The sequence below is a fragment of the Pseudophryne corroboree genome, chromosome 2 (assembly GCF_028390025.1).
Source record: "Pseudophryne corroboree isolate aPseCor3 chromosome 2, aPseCor3.hap2, whole genome shotgun sequence".
NCBI classification, from domain to species: Eukaryota; Metazoa; Chordata; class Amphibia; order Anura; family Myobatrachidae; genus Pseudophryne; species Pseudophryne corroboree.
This window is the reverse complement of record NC_086445.1, coordinates 834,092,040-834,114,619: the sequence shown is the minus strand read 5'-3', so window position 1 is coordinate 834,114,619 and position 22,580 is coordinate 834,092,040. Positions and strand designations below refer to the sequence as shown.

Genomic DNA, 22,580 nt, shown 5'->3' with positions numbered 1-22,580 from the left:
GCTCTTACTGAGGGAAGGAGGTTTTTGCCCAAAATCTTACGATACATGGCCCCATTCATCCTCTCTTTAATACGGATCAGTCGTCCTGTCCTCTTTGCAGAAAAGTAGCCCCAAAACATGATGTTTCCACCCCCATGCTTCACAGTGGGTATGGTGTTCTTGGGATGCCATTCATCATTCTTCTCCCTCCAAACACGGCGAGTGGAGTTTATACCAAAAAGTTCGATTTTGCTCTCATCTGACCACATTACATTCTCCCATTCCACCACTGGATCATCCAGATGGTCACTGGCAAACTTTAGATGGGCCTGGACATGTGCTGGCTTAAGCAGGGGGACCTTTCGGGCGCTGCAGGATTTCAATCCACGATGACATAGTGTGTTACTAATGGTAACCTTTGTGACTGTGGTCCCAGCTCTCTTGAGGTCATTGATCAGGTCCCCCCATGTAGTTCTGGGCTGATTCCTCACCGTTCTCAAGATCATTGATACCCCACCAGGTGAGATCATGCATGGACCCCCAGGTCGAGGGATAGCACCACATCCCGCCCTGCCCCCCTCTCTAAACTTACTGCAGTGGCAGATACTATCAAGCACAGAGGGTTCGTCCTGGAGCCAGGTAATTCACAGATGTGCACCGCTGCTTTAAAACCACACCCCTTTCTGTGAGGGGGCGGGGATTAGCGGGCCGCGATCGCGCGGGGAAGTGGTGGCACATCCAGCCCAGATGTGACACTGATAGAAAGACTCAACGGTCACTATTCTCACCAGCTTGAGTCCCCCTCCTCACAGGGCTATGAGACAGCATGAAGAGTCTCATACCCAGGAAGAGCAGCAGCCAGAGCCAGCAAGCAAGAGACCAGCCTGTGAGAAGCAGCATAGAGAGAAGACAGGGGAAGTAGTGCGCAGGTAAGTACTGTAACAAGAGAAATGCTGCGGGGAGGGGGGGAGGTTTGAATCTGTGCTATATGTGGGGACTGTGCTATGCATGGGGACTGTACTATACATTGGAGGGTATCCTGAATGAACCGCAATGCGCAGGCGCGTCGTACGGGTACAAAGCGGATCGTTGCTGAGCGATGGATTTAACAAAGAATCTATTCGCACAGCCGATCGCAAGGAGATTGATAGGAAGAAGGCATTTATGGGTGTCAACTGTCCGTTTTCTGGGAGTGTTTGGGAAAACGCAGGCGTGTCCAAGCGTTTGCAGGGCGGGTGTCTGATGTCAATTCTGGGGCCAGACAGGCTGAAGTGATCGCAAAGTCTGAGTAAGTTCAGACCTACTCAGAAACTGCACAAAATTATTTTGCAGAGCTCGGCTGCACAGGCGATCGCACACTTGCAAAGCTAAAATACACTCCCCTATAGGCGGCGACTATCAGATCGCAGTGCTGCAAAAAAACAGCTAGCGAGTGATCAACTCGGAATAACCCCCTATGTGCGGTGTAATGTGAATAAGATTGTGCTACTGTGTGGCACAATTTGAATTGGTGGTACTATTGTGTGGCCATGCCCCTTCCTTGAGAGACCACACACCTTTTATGTGGCACATGCCTACGGCGCGCACTATCCTTTTATAAAAAATGGGAGATATGGCACAAATATATAGTTTGCAGGGAGGCGCCAAATACCCTAGCACCGGCCCTGGGAATATTCATTGTAAAAATTTTATTTTACTGGAAAACATTGTATGCTTTTTAATGGACTGACATAACGCTGTAATTTGTCTTTGTATTTACTGTACATATTAGAGTAGTCAGTGAGAGTTCTGGGCAGCCATGTTTTCTGCCAGTTCCTGTATATTGGGGGTCATTCCGAGTTGTTCGCTAACTGCCGCTGTTCGCAGTGCAGCGATCAGGCTAAAAATTGGAATTTATGCACATGCGTATGCAGCGCAATGCGCACTCGCAATGTACAATACAAAGTCCTTTGTGGTTTTGCACAGGTTCTAGCGAAGCTTTCAGTCGCACAGCACAACGCAGGAAGATTGACAGGAAGGGGGCGTTTCTGGGTGTCAACTGACCGTTTTCTGGGAGTGTTTGGCAAAATGCAGGCGTGGCTGGGTGAACGCTGGGCGGGTGTGTGACGTCAAAAGCCAACCCTCCAATGTTAGAATCAAAGCACACGAAGAGTAAGTCCAGGGCTGGTCTTGTTTTGCACAAAATGTTTTTGCAGGTGCTCTGCTGCACAGGCGTTCGCACTTCTGCAAAGCGAAAAAACACTCCCCGGAGGGCGGCGACAATGCGTTTGCACGGCTACTAAAAACTGCTAGCGAGCGAACAACTCGGAATGACCCCCATTAAGAGATATATATAGAAAGCACAATGTAACTCTGGCTTTAATCTCTTGGTTATTTACTTAAATACAGAATTCTTCAGTGGGTGTGTTGTAACTGAAGACATCTCCAGCGGTGCGATTTGCATGCACCTCTGAATCAGCCCCGTGTAGGCATTTTCAGCTGTTCTGTCTAACGCTACTCCATCAGCAGCGCTCACTCCCTATGTGCCTTTTCAGCAGATATTTTAGTCTGATGAGTTTCATGGATCAAAAATAGATTATAAAGGTGTGGAATCTGTACTTTGATCGGGACTGTAAGTAAGATAGAAAATAAAATCGTATTGAAAGTATAACTGTACAAGTGTGTAGCTACTGTATCTTTACAGTACAGCTGGTTAGTGTAAGGCTGGTTACTGAAGATTACTGGCTTTCAAAATGTTCCTGGATGTTTAAAAATTACAACCTACAGTATTACAGTGTATCGTACTCCTCCTGATAAGCTCTGCCTCCTACTGAGCAATACAGTCAGCTACAAATAAATGCAGAGGTTCCAAAGCAATATAAGGGGTTTGTTTAGTAAGACTTGGAGAGAGATAAAGTACTAGCCAATGTAACAGGCTGTGTTTGAAAAATTACAGGAGCTGATTGGTTGGTTCTTTGGGGTCTATTTACTAAGCCTTGGATGGAGATAAAGTTAACAGAGATAAATTACCATCCAATAAGCTTCTAAGGGGGACATGTACTAAGCAGTGATAAACGTGGAGAAGTGAGCCAGTGAAGAAGTTGCCCATGGCAAGCAATCAGCTGCTCAGTATACATTTATACTATGCAAATTATAAATGTTACATCAGTGCTGATTGGTTGCCATGGGCAACTTCTCCACAGGCTCACTTCTCCACTTTTATCACTGCTTAGTCTATCTCCCCCTAACTGTCATGTCACAGGCTGGGACCTGATTGGCTGGTACTTTATCTCGTTCACTTTATCTCCATCCAAAGTTTAGTAAATAGACCCCCTTGCAGTTACAATTGCAATTTTCTAAGCTACGGAATTGCTAATGGTAGCAAGTGAAGCTGCTTCCCAGCATTCACAGTGTCGGAGAACAGCCTATGGTGAAGGAGAGGGACAGCAGCAGCAGCGCCTCCACCAATTACACAGCGCTGCTGCGGCTCCCTCCTCCTCCTTCTCCCCCGTGGCCGCTGCGCTCCTCTGCGGGCGGCTGTGTGCTGCTGGCGGCGGTTGCCGGCAGCACACAGTGACAGCGGCATGTAATGAATCAGTTTGACTCATTACATACCGCGCTGCTTTGGGCCCCTGGAAAGTGGTGGGCCCCAGTGCAAGGCACTGCTTGCACTGGCGGTAGTTCCGCCACTGTGTGAGGGAGAAGAATGGGCAGCCCACTACTTCTCAGCGGAAGTTGCCACATCGTGTTCATGCTATAACCCATCAGTGATGCAAACATGCACCTTTGATCTCATGACATGCAGCCTTTCCGAATCCAGGCTCACAATTTGTTGGTGGTAGGGGATTGCTCATCATACAATTCTATTATCTTTATATATAAATGCGAAAGCCTCACTCACTCACTCACTCACTCACTCACTCACTCACTCACTCACTCATCACTAATTCTCTTCCTGATATGTTAGGAAGCTGAAATGTAACATACTGTAGGTATTCTTCAGGTGGGTAATAGGAAAACAACGTAATTAGAATTTGAATAAACCTCCCCTAAGTGAATGAACAGGGGGTTAACATAATGACGTCATTACCCATGTGTGGCTTGCATTGTGTGAACGTTAATGCTTAAACGGACAATTAGAACAAAATTTGGATTGCACCTCCAGTGTGTAGAATTTAATAAACTACAAATATAGTCCTGTCACTTTTTACCGTATCTGCTTCGTGTGCTCATCGGGTATTATTATTATTATTATTATTATTACATTTTAATTTTAAGGCTCCACAAGTGTTTTGCAGCGCCGTACAAAGAACAATACAGGGAGACAAAACTTAGCATTACAGTAAATAAATAAATAAATATATAAATAAATAAATAAATACATAACAAAAATTGAGTACAGGTAACAAAGAGCACCACAATTCTCAAAACATAATACAGCTAAGATGTAAGTAGCAAGGGAGTAACCATCGTACTACTTGGGCCTGGCGGCCATAGATGGAGATGAGCCTTTACCAGCAGGAGAAAAAGCAGGTAAAGATGGTCGCTGAGTAGGAGAGAGCTGCAAGTGAAATGTGTCGAGAATAGGGCTTAGACAACAAGAGGAAAGAGGGCCCTGTTCTGAAGAGCTAACAATCTAGTGGGAAGGGGCAACAGACAGATGACATGAGGTGCAAGGGTAACACCAAGAACCATGGATAAATATTTACTTACATCTTATATTTACTAAGACATCTCAAATTAACACCTCTATAGATTTATCAAGTTTTTAACACTCATTTATATTTACAACCATGAAAGTCAGAAATTCCCTTGGGAAGAACGTGTAGAACAACTAGCACTCTGTACAGACTAGAGTACTACATGTCTCTGCTTTGACAGGATCTCTTGACATGATCATAAAACAGTTCTGTTGCATCTCTTATATATTAGCCCAGAGTGACTGCGTGTATAACGCTGGGCGGAGTCATACAGTCACAGATCTGGGTGGCTGAATGCAGGGCATCCCTCATTCTACCCATCCCCGCCCAGTCCCCTCACCGTCTCCGCCCAGTCCACTCTGTGCATCTTCCCCACACAGTCCCCGCACCCTGGTGACACTAGAGCCGGTGACTGGGTAGCATGGAGGAGAATGGCAATGTGCCAGGGACGGGCACTGACAGACTCACCCACCCGTGGCACCCCGCATCCGCCCCACACCAGCGGCACCCCCACTCCCCCACCCGCGGCGCCCCCGCACCTGCCCCTTCCCCAATCACAGCACCCCCGCTCCTGCACACCTCATCCGCAGCACCCCCGCCCCTCCCACACCCGTGGCATCCCCCGCACCCGTGCCCCCCCCAACACCCACGGCCCCTCCGCCCCCCCCCTCCACCGACAGCACCCCGCCTCCTACCTACGGCCCCTCTGCAGCCGCCCCACCTGCGGCACCCGCCCCTCCCCCTCACGCGGCATCCCCTCACCCCCAGCCGGGGGCACCTCCACACCCGGCCCTCCTCAACCACGGTAACCCCGCACTTCACCCACCCACTGCTCCCATGGACCCTCTCCTCCATCCGCAGCATGCCCTGCAGCCGCCCCTCCCCAACCCATGGCTCCCCCGCACCCGCACACCACAACTGCGGAACCCACGCACCCGTGCCCCCCCACCCATGGCTCTCCCACCCCCCCAACTGGCAACACACCGCCCCCACCCACAGCACCCCTGCAGCCGCCCCCCCCCCCCCAACCGCGACACCACCGCAAGCACCCAATCGGACTCTCCCCCACCCGCATCATCTTCAGACACCCTCCCCCATCCGCGGACCTCCCACACCTGCCCCTCCCCCACCCGCAGCATCTACATACCCCATCCGTGCCATCCCGCACCCACACCTCCCCCATCTGCAGGACTTCTGGAATCCATCACCCAACCTCACCCCCTCTGCAACCCCCCCTCCCCAACCCCCCCCTACACACAGCACCTCCAGGCCCCCTCCTTCATCCATGGGCCCCCGCATCCGCCCCTCCCTCACCAGCATCTACAGACCCCATCTGAACCCCCCCGCCCCCGCCCCTCCACCCGCGACACTTCCCCAGCCACTCCACACCCCTCAACTGCGGTACCCCGCCCCCACCCGCAACTGTCCCTCCCCCACCCATGGCACCCCCGCATCTGCCCCTCTCCCACCCGCTGCACCACCACTCCCGACCCTTTCCAGCCGCAGTAACCCCGCATCCGCTCCTCACCCACAGCGCCCACGGACCCCCTCCCCCATCTGCGGCATCCCCGCTCCTGCCCCTCCCCTGGCCGCAGGGCATACCGCCACCCTACCCCACCCATGACACCCCCGCACCCGCCACTCTCCCAACCACAGCACCTCCGGCACCCTCCCCCATCGGACCCTCCCCCACCCGCATCATTTACAGACACCCTCCCCATCTGCGGACCTCCCACACCTGCACCTCCCCCACCCTCAGCACCTCTGGATCACAACCCTCAGCACCTCCGGACCCCCTCCCCCATCCACGGCTCCCCCGCAGCCACCCTTCCCCCACCCGCAGCATCTTCATACCCCATCCGCACCATCCCGCTCCCACACTTCTCCCACCCGCAGCATCTACATACCCCATCCGTGCCATCCCGCACCCACACCTCCCCCACCCGCAGCACTTCTGGAACCCATCATCCAACTTCCCCACACACACTGAACTTCTGTGAGTATAGGTGCTACCAATGGACATTGGGTTAATAAGAAACACTAATACTGTGGCCATTATGTGTATAAGCGACACTGCTACCTGTGGGCATTGTGTATAAGTGGCACTGCTACCTGTGGCCACTGTGTGTATAAACACAGCTTCTGTGTATAAGCGGCTCTGCTACCTGTGGCCATTGGGTGTATAAGTGCCACTGCTACCTGTGGCCATTGTGTGTATAAGCAACACTGATACCAGTGGGCATTGTGTGTATAAGCGGTGCTGCTACCAGTGGGCATTGTGTGTATAAGTGGTGCTGCTACCGGTGCCCATTGTGTGTATAGGTGGCACTGCTACCTGTGGCCACTTTGTGTATATGCGGCTCAGCTACCTGTGGCCACTGTGTTTATAAGCGGCTCTGCTACCTGTGGGCACTGTGTGTATAAGCTGCGCTGCTACCTGTGGCCATTGTGTGTATAAGTGGCTCTGCTACCTGTAGGCACTGTGTGTATAAGCTGCACTGCTACCTGTGGCCACTGTGTGTATAAGCGTCTCTGATTCCTGTGGGTATTGTGTGTATAAGTGCCTCTGCTACCTGTGGGCACTGTGTGTATAAACGGCTTTGCTACCTGTGCCCACTGTGTGTATCAACGGTATGTTCTCTCTAACGCCTTGCCTCTCTTTATCCTCTCCCTACCACCCTGCCTCTACCTATCCTTTACCGATCGCACAGCGTTTCTGTACATTCCCTTTCTCCCTCCGTACGCCTCTCTGTCTTTTCTCAACCGGACACCATTTCTGTATGCCCTCTATACTGCCCTGCGTTTCTGAACCTGTTATCTACCGGCCTGCGTCTGGGGTTAACGGGGCATAGCCCCTTTCGATGGTGTGAAGAGTGCCCGTAGGGTGCGATGAATCACCTAGTTTTATATAATATCCTGCATCCAGCAAGGAATAGAAAATAGAATAGTACTGGCCATTTGATCTGTACAAAAACAGAGACATTTTCAAGATCAATGTAATAATCTTTGACTGTTCGTGGAAATCAGGTTGACATTTGGACTCTGTTCATCAACAAAAGACTCAAAGCCATAAACAATGCAGATGTAGAATTAGCAGACTTTTTGGCACGTAGCCTTGTTTTCCCATTTTTGCCGTACTGCTCTCTTAAGCCTGCTTTGTTACATCTGCTTCTGTTGCAAATCTCTCTCTTTGTATTTTTTCAATAAGATTAAGTTAAATGCAAAATATCCCTGTCTGTACCGTTGCAACTAGAGCAAGTTGCCTGCAAGAGGTGGTCTTCATTAGCAGGTGTATTTTCCTACCAGTTTTTGCTAATCTGTTATATAAAACTGAAGGGTGATAGGAATGATGTTACAAGTCCGCATAACACATTGAACCACAGGCTCCCACCACAGCAGCAGAACAGACCAGCAACCAGAGCAGATGACCGGGAAAAGAGGGGAGTATAATGGGATAGGACCGGGCAGGGGCAGTTGAGGCGACCCAGCATATGCCAAGTCTGTGTACTTGTTAGACAATAAATAGAGACTTCATTAATAAACAGGGAAATCCTGTTTATTATGTGCACACAGACAGGGCAAGCACAAAATGTTTTTGTCTTTGACAAAATACATCTATCAATAGCAGATTTGTAGAGCATTTCCCAATTGTTCCCAGTAGGTTCATGTTGGCCATATATTGAAATCGACATATATCTAAGGGATCTCATGTATTGCTTGTAAAAAACACAGTTACACAATTACTGTTGTGTTCGTTCTTATACACATCATGGGAAGTTTCTGAAAGTCCCAAGCCAAACAAAATATTGCTTGGAAATTAATATTCAAATTTCTTTTACGAGTGCAGTTCTACTTATGGCCAACCAGTGACGACACAGAGTCAGACCATTCTTACAATACTTCTTTATTAGATCAGAGCTGGCCAGCTATAACTACTGTAGATGCATGGTATGAGGGCTTTTAGGTGGCCACGCGTTTCCTGACAACCTCAATATAGGTCATACTTGCCTACACTCCCGGAACGGCCAGGAGGTGCTCATGGACTCCCAGATTAGTGGGCTTGTTTCCCGGAGCTAGGTGAAGTGGTCTCACCTGACGGGTAATGATGTTTTTCGCGCTGAATTGCGTCATCGTAGCCACACCCCATATTGTACAATGCTGGTAATCTCAGCATTGCATAACGCAGGTGTGGCCACGATGAATCGATCCTGCAGCCATGCCCCTTGCAAACCCCTTTTGCCACATTAAACCTCTGCACCACCCCTTGTGTAAAGGCATCTATGATATAGGTTCCCTTCAACATCAAGGGACAAAAAAATAAAAATAAATTATCTATCTATCTATCTATCTATCTATCTATCTATCTATCTATCTATCTATCTATCTATCCTACAGTATATATATGAAAGAACATTTAACCCGGCACTCCACCTACAGCAAACAGCTAGTTTCGGTGCTCTCACATTGGATGAATAGACTGCAGTGGTGCGGCACTCAGAAATATTTGTTAATAAAAACTCACGGACACAGAGGTCGTATTTCAGCGTTTCAATTCCCACAGGATCTTCGTCAGGAATACACAACATACAAATCCAGTTTACCTTATAACCCCCAAGAAGAAACGTGGATACACACAGATTGGCTGCGATCTCTGGCGCGGGAATCCGACCCGGAGCTCTGGCGTGGAAAGATGATGACAGCGCGCATATTCACACCACACGTCAGACAAAAATCGTCATGGCAACAGATAAACTATAAAGCAAATCCAGCGATACAGGTTATCAGCATAATAACGCAACGCTATCTACTACAGAATGCATACACGTGATGGTAACTCAAAGCACAAAACATCTGTCAATGGGGGTCATTCCGAGTTGTTCGCTCGCTAGCAGATTTTAGCAGCATTGCACACGCTAGGCCGCCGCCCTCTGGGAGTGTATCTTAGCTTAGCAGAATAGCGAACGAAAGATTAGCAGAATTGCGAATAGAAAATTCTTAGCAGTTTCTGAGTAGCTCCAGACCTACTCACAGATTGCGATCAGCTCAGGCTGTTTCGTTCCTGGTTTGACGTCACAAACACGCCCTGCGTTCGGCCAGCCACTCCCCCGTTTCTCCAGACACTCCCGCGTTTTTTCCTGGCACGCCTGTGTTCTTCCGCACACTCCCAGAAAACGTCCAGTTTCTGCCCAGAAACACACACTTCCTGTCAATCACACTCCGATCACTTCAACAATGAAAATTCTTTGTTTGGACGTGAGTAAATCTACTAAGTTTTGTGCTAAAATACTTACCGCATGCGCACTGCGTACCATGCGCATGCGCATTTTTGCCTTAATCGCTCCGTTGCGAAAATCGGCAACGAGCGAACAACTCGGAATGACCCCCAATACATCACAGGTATAGAAATAAATAGATCAAAACAATTTAAGACATAAATACAGAATGTATTGGGCACAATCAACACAAATTAATTAACCCAGTCAGAGTAATGAATAGATACAGTATTTAAACGAAGCTGGAGAATGAAATCATATCATTCAGACCTTTCGGAGCAATCACATTAAGTCTGTGGATCCATTCAACTTCCTTTCTAATCAGGAGCGCATTACGATCGCCACCCATGGGGGAATGTGGTTGATCATCCTGTATCTTAACCTATGCAGCAAGATAGTGACGAGCTATCAGCTGGTCACTCGTCCCATTGGACAAAGCCAGCCGGATAGACGAGTGGTGTGCGCTCATTCTTTCTTTGAATTTCCTCTGGGTTTTCCCTACATAAGTGAGTCAGCATGGACAAATAAGCTTGTAAACTACATATTGCCGAGAGCGTCCCCGTCCGCCAGGGCGCGCGCCCGTGACGGAGATGCGCCCCATTCACTTGAGAGACTCTGAATGGGAGCGTCTGTGTGCACTCCCGGGGAGTGCTCGTTTGCGATGGAGCCGCCTCAGATGAGCGTGGCTCCACCTTTATACTGGGGACATTATGAGGACATTGAGCCTGATTCAGACCTGATCGCTGCTTTGCATTTTCACACAGCGGGCGATTATCGATAGACTGCGTATGCGTATGCATCACAATGCGCATGCACATCAACAAACAACAACAGGCATCGCTGAACAGCGACAGGCTGGTGCAAAAATTTGGATTGCACAGGCATTTGCATGCTGATTGACAGGAAGAGTCCGTTTGGTGGTAACTGACCGTTTTCTGGGAGTGTCAGGGAAAATGCAGGCGTTCCCAAGCGGTTTCAGGGAGGGTGTGTGATGTCAGCTCCGGATCCCGATCAGCCTGTTCTCATCGCACTGTAGGAGTAAGTCCTGGGCTGCGCACAGACTGCACACAGTGGTAAAAATCATCCCGATGGTGAGTGTGGTGCTGCAAACGGATTTACAGCTGTCCACTGACTGAGGGGTATTTGTAGCTCAGCGTACACATGCGATCGCACACTTGCACTGGCGAATTTACACTCTCCTTGGGCGGCGACTATCTGATCGCAGGACAGGAAAATTAGCAGCATAGCGATCAGGTCTGAATCACCCACATTGTGTGTAAAGCTGCTAATTGTGTGTGCATGTGTCGAGGGGTGTGTGATTATATATTTATAGTTTGATATCGATATAAAATTGCATTGCCACGTCCACTTTCCCAGGAGCAGGCACGCGCATTGAGGGGGGGGGGGCACTGCAAATTTTCTCGCTCAGGTTGCTGGTACGCCTGGAGCCGGGCCTGCACAGCGGTGCTTGAAAGTTTTTGAACCCGTCAGATTTTTCAATCTTTCTGCTGAAATTTGACCTAAAACTACCTCAGATATTCACACAAGTTCTAAAAGTAGAGAAACATCCAAATCAAACAAATTAGACAAATAAATGAAATGTGCTTTCATGTTACCTCTGCAGCGCTGTTCCTAAAAAAATTATGCTTCTTCACATATTGAAGTATGAAGGAGCACTTTCCGTTTGTGGAGGCTGTTCCCGAGCGTGGGAGGAGTTCTGCACCTTCTTGTACACTGTAATTTGGGTGTATTTTGTAAATTAGTTTCTTTGTTTGGTACTTTTACATTAGCATGAATATGATAGTCTTCTTTTGACATACAGTATTAAGGTCAAATCCTTTTATCAGAATCATGTGCTTGACCACATTTACATTAAAAAGACTGAACCGGAAGAATTAACAAAAAAATGTGCTGACTACAGTATAGCCGCTAATCACAGCAGTTGTAGACAGACAGCGAGTCTCAAAAAAAAATAATACTGCTGATAGTTGGACAAAAAATAATCTATTTTAATAATTTAATAATCATTTAATTTAATAATGTAATCATTTTTTTGGCGTATTGAATTTCTTTCTTTTTTTCAGTTGAACTTTGGGCCCGATTCAGACCTGATCGCTGTTGTCCGAATTCGTAAAGCGGGCGATTATCGATTGACTGCACATGCGTACGGATTGTAATGCGCATGCGCAAGGCCAAACTGTGAAGAAAGTCCAGCATATTTTTTGATCGCTAGGCGTACACTAGTTGATTGACAGGAAGCCAGCGTTTGATGGTGGTAATTGCCCATTTTGTGGGAGTGTCAGGAAAAACGAGTTTTATGGTAAGAACTTACCTTTGTTAAAACTCTTTCTGCGAGGTACACTGGGCTCCACAAGAAATGGACAATGGGGTGTAGAGTAGGATCTTGATCCGAGGCACCAACAGGCTCAAAGCTTTGACTGTTCCCAGAATGCATAGCTCCGCCTCCTATATCACCCCGCCTCCCTGCACAGGATCTCAGTTTTTAGTTAACCAGTCCAATGCAGTAGCAGGAAAAGAGACGACAACGTTTAGTAGCCACAACACCGCATTCTCACGACAGGAGACGTGTCAGCGGCTAATGCCATACCAACCCAAAGAAGCTAAGTGCGTCAGGGTGGGCGCCTTGTGGAGCCCAGTGTACCTCGCAGAAAGAGTTTTAACAAAGGTAAGTTCTTACCATAAAACTCGTTTTCTGCTGCGGGGTACACTGGGCTCCACAAGGAATGGACAATGGGGATGTCCTAAAGCAGTTCCTTATGGGAGGGGACACACTGTAGCGGGCACAAGAACCCGGTGTCCAAAGGAAGCATCCTGGGAAGCGGCAGTATCGAAGGCATAGAACCTTATGAACGTGTTCACAGAGGACCACGTAGCCGCCTTGCACAATTGTTCAAGGGTCGCACCACATTGGGCCGCCCAAGAAGGTCCAACAGACCGAGTAGAATGGGCCTTAATGTGATCAGGAGCAGAGAGACCAGCCTTCACATAAGCATGTGCAATCACCATTCTAATCCATCTGGCCAGAGTTTGCATGTGAGCAGGCCAGCCCCGTTTGTGAAACCCAAACACAACAAAAAGAGAATCAGATTTCCTAATAGGAGCAGTTCTCTTCACATAGATACGGAGAGCCCGTACCACATCCAAAGACCGCTCTTTGGGAGACAGATCAGGAGAAACAAGTGCTGGAACCACAATCTCCTGATTAAGGTGGAACGAAGAAACCACCTTAGGTAGATAGCTGGGACGAGTCCTAAGAACCGCCCGGTCACGGTGAAATATCAGATATGGGGAACTACAGGACAAGGCACCGAAATCCGACACTCTTCTAGCTGAAGCAATAGCCAGCAGAAACACCACCTTAAGGGAAAGCCACTTAAGGTCAGCTGAACCAAGAGTTTCAAACAGAGACTCTTGTAACGCCTCCAAAACCACCAAGTCCCAAGGAGCCACAGGCGGGACATAGGGAGGTTGGATACGCAACACGCCCTGAGTAAAGGTATGCACATCAGGTAAGGTCGCAATTTTTCTCTGAAACCACACCGACAAGGCAGATATTTGACCTTAAAGGAGGCCAGACGCAGGCCTAAGTCCAGGCCCTGCTGAAGAAAAGCCAACAACTTGGCTATACTAAACTAAGCGTCATAACCGTTAGATGTGCACCAAACAAAGTAAGAATGCCAGACCCTATAGTAAACCCGAGCAGAAGCCGGTTTCCGGGCCCGCAACATAGTTTGAATGACCGACTCAGAAAACCCTTTAGCCCTTGAGACGGAAGCTTCAAGAGCCACGCCGTCAAAGACAGCCGGGCTAGGTCCTGGTAGACACAGGAGCCCTGAACAAGGAGGTCTGGGCGTTGTGGAAGTAGAATTGGACGCTCTGACGATAGGCCTTGCAGGTCTGAGAACCAGTGCCGTCTGGGCCACGCTGGAGCCATGAGAAGCAGAATTCCTTTTTCTTGCTTGAACTTCCGAATTACCCTGGGCAGGAGTGACATCGGAGGGAACACGTACGGCAGCCGAAACCTCCACGGTACCGCCAGCGCATCCACGAATGCTGCTTGAGGATCCCTTGTCCTTGCTCCGAAGACCGGAACCTTGTGATTGTGTCGAGACGCCATCAGATCTACATCTGGAAGTCCCCACCTTTCCACTAGGAGTTGAAACACTTCTGGATGGAGGCCCCACTCGCCGGCATGCACGTCCTGACGACTGAGAAAGCCCGCTTCGCAATTCAGGACTCCCGGAATGAATATTGCCGATATGGCCGGTAGATGGCGTTCTGCCCACTGTAGAATCCGTGAGACTTCCTTCATTGCTAGGCAGCTTCGAGTGCCGCCTTGATGATTTATGTAAGCCACTGTAGTGGCGTTGTCCGACTGTACTTGAACAGGACGGTTCTGAATTAAATGCTGGGCTAGGTTCAAGGCATTGAAGACCGCCCGCAACTCCAGAATATTGATCGAGAGGAGGGACTCCTCCTTGGTCCACCGCCCCCGAAGGGAGTGTTGCTCCAGCACCGCGCCCCAACCTCTTAGACTGGCATCTGTCGTCAACAGGACCCAGTCGAATATCCAGAACAGACGGCCCCTGCACAGTTGTTGGTCCCGGAGCCACCAGAGCAGCGACAGATGGACCTCCGGAGTCAATGAGATCATTTGAGACCTGATCCGGTGAGGCAGGCCGTCCCATGTGGCTAGAATCAGCCTCTGGAGAGGGCGAGAGTGAAATTGAGCGTACTCCACCATGTCGAATGCTGACACCATGAGGCCCAGCACCTGCATCGCCGAATGTATCGACACTTGCGGACGAGATAGGAAGCAACGAATCCTGTCCTGAAGTTTCAGGACTTTCTCCTGAGACAGGAACAACCGCTGGTTGTGAGTGTCCAATAGTGCTCCCAGATGCACCATGCTCTGAGCAGGGATCAGGGATGACTTCTTCCAGTTGATGAGCCACCCGTGGGCTTGCAGAAACCGGACCGTCACATCTAGATGACACAGGAGAAGTTCTGGGGAATTTGCCAGGATTAACAAGTCGTCCAAATACGGCAGTATCCTGACCCCTTGATGGCGGAGTACCACCATCCACACCGCCATGACTTTTGTAAAGACTCGCGGAGCCGTTGTTAAACCAAAAGGTAACGCCCGAAACTGGTAATGGCAGTTGCCAATCGCAAATCTCAGGTATTGCTGATGAGACACTGCTATAGGAATATGCAGGTAAGCATCCTGTATATCCAGGGAGACCATGAAGTCCCCAGGTTCCAAGGCCAGAACTATAGAGGGAAGGGTTTCCATCCGGAACTTGGAAACCTTCACAAACCTGTTCAATGCCGTGAGGTTGAGAATGGGCCGGGAGGACCCATTCGGTTTCGGGACTAGAAACAGCGGAGAATAGTACCCCCGGCCCCTCTGCGCAAGAGGCACCTGTACTACGACTCCTGTATCCAGGAGGGTCTGTACCACCGAATGTAGAGTGTTTGCCTTTTTCTTGTCCAACGGGACATCTGTCTGGCAAAATCGATGAGGGGGTCGGTTTTTGAAGGCTATGGCGTAACCTCGAGTGACAACTTCCCTTACCCAGGCATCTATCTTATTTAAATCCTCCCCAAACAGAATATCTCCCTTAAAAGGGAGTACCTCCAGGGTTTTTCTAGAGTCCAGATCCACAGACCAGGATCTCAGTCACAATATCCGGCGAGCCAGGACTGACGTAGTAGAGGCCTTGGCTGCCAGGATACCGGCATCAGAAGCCGCCTCTTTAATATAACGAGAAGCTGTGACAATATAAGACAAGCATTGTCTAGCATGGTCAGAGGAGATTTCAGCATCTAACTCCAAGGCCCATGCTTCAATGGCCTCTGCAGCCCAAGTAGCTGCAATAGTGGGCCTTTGTGCAGCACCCGTGAGGGTGTAAATCGCTTTCATACAACCCTCCACACATTTATCCGTAGGCTCTTTTAGAGACGTGACGGTGGTGACCGGTAGAGCTGAGGAAACCACCATCCTAGCCACATGTGAGTCCACTGGAGGAGGCGTTTCCCAATTCTTAGACAGCTCCGGCGTGAGGGGATAGCGAGCCAGCATCTTCTTTTGAGGCACAAACTTCGTACTCGGGTTTTCCCAGGGTTCCTAACGTATATCAATTAGGTGGTCAGAGTGAGGTAAAACTTGTTTAATCACCTTCTGACGCTTGAACCTATCTGGTTTCTTAGGAGGAACGGATGGCTCGGGATCATCTGTAATCTGTAAAATTAATTTAATAGCCTCCAAAAGATCAGGAACATCCACATGTGAACCACCCTCCCCATCAGCCGTATCTGAGTCATAACCTGTGGGGTCAGTGTAAGTGCCGTCTTCATCCGACCAGGTGTCAGTGACAGCAGTGGATTGTGAGGAGACAAGCGCTCGCTTAGAGGACCCCTTGGACGTAGGCGAGCGATGGTCAGACTTTTTAGTAGTCAGGGACTGGTTCCAGATAAATCGTCCGCCCACGGCGGGTTAGCTGCAGGGACCACAAACGGTTGCACCGGCATTGGGGGTCCCATAGGGGGTGTTAGTTTATGAACTAGCGTATGCAGAAGCGTGGAAAAAACGGTCCACGGCGGGTCATTATTTGCCACCGTTGCCACCGTCCCACTGGGGGGGCAAGGAGCCCCCAGAACCAGAGCCCAAAGCTGCTATATTCTCCTCATAGGTATCTGCAGCTTCAGCAACACCGGCAGTGTGTTCAGCCCCAGAACCGTTACCCTCAGAAGCAGACACGATAGAACTTGCAGTATCAGGTAACACAGTACAATTTGTCAGCAGCACAATACCTCTAGCCCAAACCCCTGCACAGTGTAGTCAGCACCAGCAGAGATAAAGGAGAGATATGGTGAGTAAATCACAGAGAAAAATATACGTAATACAGTATATCTTTGTGAAAATCCTATATTAGATAAAACCTGACGCACCAAGCCCCCTCAGGTTATAGAATATAGGGATAGCAGGTTGAGTGAAAGACACGAAATGGACACCACTCAGCTATCAAATGCACACACAAATAGTCACAGTCTGTACAATGCAGAGGTTATTACTAACAATAATACTACACTGGACTAGCTTACACAGCTATATAACAATAGATATAACAGTACACAGTAAGAACTGGATGTATATCACAGGGTAATTGTACTAGGAAACCCTGACTAAGTGCACTCTTTCTTAACTAACACTGACTAAAAAAGGTAGGTAGAATACTTAAGTGTTTTGTAAAGTCACAGCACTGACAACCAGACGGCTTTACATAGGAGGATTTGCCCAAGCATTCCCAGGAACAGTGAGCTGAGGGATAATGGCGCCGCAGACACTGCTAGGGAGTGAGGAAGAGACCGATATGCAGCTCAGGGCGGGAACATTTGCAGAAAATGGTGCCCTGGGGCTGGGGGAGGGGCTTCAGGTCCAAACTCTATCCCCCTGCTGGCAAAACCACCGGGTACTGCGGGCTCTAATAAAACGGTTTATAGAGAAAACCTGACCTGTCCCATGCCCTGGTGATCTAGTGGGATCGCCTGTACTGCCACAGTGTCCACCGCCAGCGTGCGCGGCCCGCCTCCCACTGACCGCGCCGGATTGCGATGAAGACCGGGTCCCGCAAGTGGGACCCACTTACCACCTCCCGAAGCGCGGCCACGCTATCCCGGAGAGCCCCCGTCGTGTGTGCCTGACAAGAAGAAAACCGGAGCCTCCGCTGACATAGTTACCCGGCAACCAGGGCTCGGGAGTGTACATCGTCGCTGGGGAGAGCCGGAGCTGCAGCCGTGAATGTCCACTGACATGTAACACTGCTGCTGCCCTTGAAGTCTTCACTTTTTTCCTCAGAAAAAAAGCTCTTCTTATAGCTGCCTGGAGCAGCCCCTCTGTTAAGTGCCTGCTACTGCAGCACCAACTACAAAACTGAGATCCTGTGCAGGGAGGCGGGGTGATATAGGAGACGGCGCTATGCATTCTGGGAACAGTCAGAGCTTTGAGCCTGTTGGTGCCTCGGATCAAGATCCTACTCTACACCCCATTGTCCATTCCTTGTGGAGCCCAGTGTACCCCGCAGCAGAAAACGCAGTCGTGGCCAAGCGTATTGCAGTGCAGGTGTGTAACGTCAGCTCCGGCCCCAATCAGCCTGATTCTATCGCACTGTAGGAGTAGGTCCTGGGCTACGCACAGACTGCACAGAATGGAAAGTTCTTTAGATGGTGAGTGAGTTGCGAATGGATTTGCATCTGACAGGCGTTCGCAGAGATTTTCGCAAGGCATACGCAGACTTGCACGGGACAGTATTTCACTCTGTCTGGGCGGCGACTATCTGACCGCAGACCACTGCAAATTTGAAGATGAGCGATTAGGTCTGAATTACCCCCTTTTCTCTGACGTCCTAGTGGATGCTGGGGACTCCGTAAGGACCATGGGGAATAGACGGCTCCGCAGGAGACTGGGCACATCTAAGAAAGATTTAGGACTATCTGGTGTGCACTTGCTCCTCCCCCTATGACCCTCCTCCAAGCCTCAGTTAGATTTCTGTGCCCGGCTGAGCTGGATGCACACTAGGGGCTCTCCTGAGCTCCTAGAAGAAAGTATAGTTTAGGTTTTTATTTTCAGTGAGACCTGCTGGCAACAGGCTCACTGCAACGAGGGACTAAGGGGAGAAGAAGCGAACCTACCTAAGTGGTGGTAGCTTGGGCTCCTTAGGCTACTGGACACCATTAGCTCCAGAGGGATCGAACACAGGACCCGACCTCGTCATCCGTTCCCGGAGCCGCGCCGCCGTACCCCTTACAGAGCCAGAAACAAGAAGGTGGTCCGGAAAATCGGCGGCTGAAGACTTCTGTCTTCTCCAAGGTAGCGCATAGCACTGCAGCTGTGCGCCATTGCTCCTCATGCACACCACACACTGCGGTCACTGATGGGTGCAGGGCGCTTGGGGGGGGGGGGGGGGGGCGCCCTGAGCAGCAATAATAACACCTTGGCTGGCAAAACTAACACCATATATAGCCCCAGAGGCTATATAGGTGTATATTAACCCCTGCCAGAAACGATAAAATAGCGGGAGAAAGCCCACCGAAAAAGGGGCAGAGCCAACTCCCTCAGCACACTGGCGCCATTATTCCCTCACAGCTTCGCTGGAAGGAAGCTCCCTGGCTCTCCCCTGCAGTCCTGCACTACAGAAAGGGTAAAAAAGAGAGGGGGGGCACAATTTAGGCGCAGTATATATATATTATAGGCAGCTATAGGGGAAAACACTCTGTATAGTGATATCCCTGTGTTATATAGCGCCCTGGTGTGTGCTGGCATACTCTCCCTCTGTCTCCCCAAAGGGCTTTGTGGGGTCCTGTCCTCTGTAAGAGCATTCCCTGTGTGTCTGCTGTGTGTCGGTACTGCTGTGTCGACATGTATGATGAGGATAATGATGTGGAGGCGGAGCAAATGCCTGTGAATGTGATGTCACCCCCTGCGGGGTCGACACCAGTGTGGATGGACTTATAGAAGGAATTACGTGACAGTGTCAGCTCCTTACATAAAAGGTTTGACGACATAGGACAGCCGGCTACTCAGCTTGTGCCTGTCCAAGCGTCTCAGATGTCATCAGGGGCTATAAAACGCCCGCTACCTCAGATGACAGATACAGATGTCGACACGGATACCGACTCCAGTGTCGACGATGATGAGACGAGTGTACCCTCCAATAGATCCACCCGTTATATGATTGAGGCTATGAAAAATGTTTTACACATTTCTGATGATACCCCAGGTACCACAAAAAAGGGTATTATGTTTGGTGAGAAAAAACTACCAGTAGTTTTTCCTGCATCTGACGAATTAAATGAGGTGTGTGAGGAAGCGTGGACTTCCCCAGATAAGAAATTGATCATTTCTAAACGGTTAATGGCTGCGTACCCTTTCCCGCCAGAGGATAGGTCACGCTGGGAAACACCCCCTAGGGTAGATAAAGCATTGACACGCTTATCAAAGAAGGTGGCACTACCGTCTCCGGATACGGCCGCCCTAAAGGAACCTGCTGATAGAAAGCTGGAAAGTACCCTAAAAGCTATATACACACACACTGGCATTATATTGAGACCCGCTATTGCATCAGCTTGGATGTGCAGTGCTGCTGCTGCGTGGTCAGACTCCCTGTCAGAAAACATTGATACCATGGATAGGGCCAATATTTTGCTTACGATTGACCATTTAAAAGACGCGGTCTTATACATGCGTGATGCACAGAGGGATATTTGCCGGCTGGCATAAAAAATAAGCGCTATGTCCATTGCCGCCAGACCCCCCGGACTAGGCAATGGTCAGGTGATGCCGACTCCAAGCGGCACATGGAAGTTTTACCCTATAAAGGGGTGGAACTTTTTGGGGAAGGTCTTTCAGACCTCGTTTCCACAGCTACTGCTGGGAAATCGACTTTTTTGCCACAGGCTACCCCACAGCAAAAGAAAGCACCGTATTATCAGGTACAGTCCTTTCGGCCCCAGAAAAATAAGCGGGCTAGAGGCTCATCCTTTCTGCCGAGGGGCAGAGGAAGGGGGAAAAAGCTGCAGCACACAGCTAGTTCCCAGGAGCAGAAGTCCTCCCCTGCGTCCGGTAAGTCCACAGCATGACGCTGGGGCTGCTCAGGCGGAATCGGGAACGGTGGGGGCACGTCTCAGGTTTTTCAGCGCACAGTGGGCTCTCTCACAAGTGGATCCCTGGGTCCTTCAAGTAGTATCTCAGGGGTACAGGCTGGAATTCGAGACGTCTCCCCCCCGCCGTTTCCTAAAATCTGCCTTGCCAGCAACTCCCTCTGCCAGGGAGGCAGTGTTGGTGGCTATTCAAAAACTGTATTCACAGAAAGTGATAGTCAAGGTACCCCTCCTTCAGCAAGGAAAGGGTTACTACTCCACAATGTTTGTGGTACCGAAACCGGACGGTTCGGTGAGACCCATCTTAAATTTAAAAACCTTGAACACTTATATCAAAAGGTTCAAGTTCAAGATGGAATCGCTCAGGGCGGTTATTGCGAGCCTGGAGGAGGGGGATTACATGGTATCCCTGGACATCAAGGATGCGTACCTGCATGTCCCCATTTACCCTCCGCACCAGGAGTACCTCAGATTTGTGGTACAGGACTGTCACTATCAGTTCCAGACGCTGCCGTTCGGGTTATCCACGGCACCGAGGGTCTTTACCAAGGTAATGGCCGCTATGATGATACTCCTTCGCAAGAAGGGAGTTTTAATTATCCCGTACTTGGACGATCTCCTGATAAAGGCGAGGTCCAAAGAACAGTTGATAGTGGGGGTGGCACTTTCTCAGGAAGTGCTACAACAGCACAGCTGGATTCTAAACATTCCAAAGTCACAGCTGGTCCCGACGACACGTCTTCTGTTCCTGGGAATGATTCTGGACACAGACCAGAAAAGAGTGTTTCTTCCACTGGAAAAAGCCGAGGAATTGTCATCTCTGGTCAGAGACATCCTAAAACCAGGAAAAGTGTCGGTACATCAATGCACACGAGTCCTGGGAAAAATGGTAGCTTCGTACGAAGCAATTCCATTCGGAAGGTTCCACGCAAGGACGTTCCAGTGGGACCTGTTGGACAAATGGTCCGGGTCCCATCTCCAGATGCAACAGCGGATAACCCTATCGGCCAGAACCAGGGTGTCGCTGCTGTGGTGGCTGCAGAGGGCTCATCTACTAGAGGGCCGCAGATTCGGAATACAGGACTGGGTCCTGGTGACCACGGATGCCAGCCTTCGGGGCTGGGGGGCAGTCACAAAGGGAAGAAATTTCCAAGGACTGTGGTCAAATCAGGAGATTTCTCTTCACATAAATATCCTGGAGCTAAGGGCCATTTACAATGCCCTAAGCCAGGCAAGACCCCTGCTTCAAAACCAGCCGGTACTGATCCAGTCAGACAACATCACGGCGGTCGCCCATGTAAACAGACAGGGCGGCACGAGAAGCAGGATGGCGATGGCAGAAGCCACAAGGATTCTCAGATGGGCAGAGAATCATGTGTTAGCACTGACGGCAGTATTCATTCCGGGAGTGGACAACTGTGAAGCAGACTTCCTCAGCAGGCACGACCTCCACCCGGGAGAATGGGGACTTCATCCAGAAGTCTTCCAAATGCTGGTCAACCGGTGGGAAAAACCACAGGTAGACATGATGGCGTCCCGCCTCAACAAGAAGTTGAAAAGATATTGCACCCGGTCAAGAGACCCTCAGGCGATAGCGGTGGACGCTCTAGTGACACCATGGGTGTACCAGTCGGTTTATGTGTTTCCTCCTCTACCTCTCATACCCAAGGTACTGAGAATAATAAGAAGGCGAGGAGTGAAAACCATACTCGTGGTTCCGGATTGGCCAAGAAGAGCTTGGTACCCGGAACTTCAAGAGATGCTTACAGAGGACCCTTGGCCTCTGCCGCTCAGACAAGACCTGCTGCAGCAGGGACCCTGTCTGTTCCAAGACTTACCGCGGCTGCGTTTGACGGCATGGCGGTTGAACACCGAATCCTGAAGGAAAAGGGTATTCCGGAGGAAGTCATCCCTACCGTGATCAAAGCCAGGAAGGATGTCACCGCAAGACATTATCACCGCATTT

General features: G+C 49.9%; 1 protein-coding gene and 1 long non-coding RNA gene across 3 annotated transcripts in view; one reads left to right on the top strand and one right to left on the bottom strand.

Annotated features, from left to right (window-relative positions):
- Window positions 1–22,580, top strand: part of MAP3K15 (mitogen-activated protein kinase kinase kinase 15) — a 471,487-nt gene that overhangs the window by 30,983 nt on the left and 417,924 nt on the right. The gene's annotated exons all lie outside the window — the stretch shown is intronic.
- The window catches only part of LOC135051295 (uncharacterized), a 34,181-nt gene continuing 20,855 nt past the window's right edge, over window positions 9,255–22,580 (bottom strand). The window contains exons 2-3 of the long non-coding RNA XR_010242168.1: window positions 11,548–11,665; window positions 9,255–9,410 (exon numbers count right to left, since the gene is read on the bottom strand). This is a non-coding gene — a long non-coding RNA (uncharacterized LOC135051295). The remainder of the gene's footprint in view (window positions 9,411–11,547; window positions 11,666–22,580) is intronic.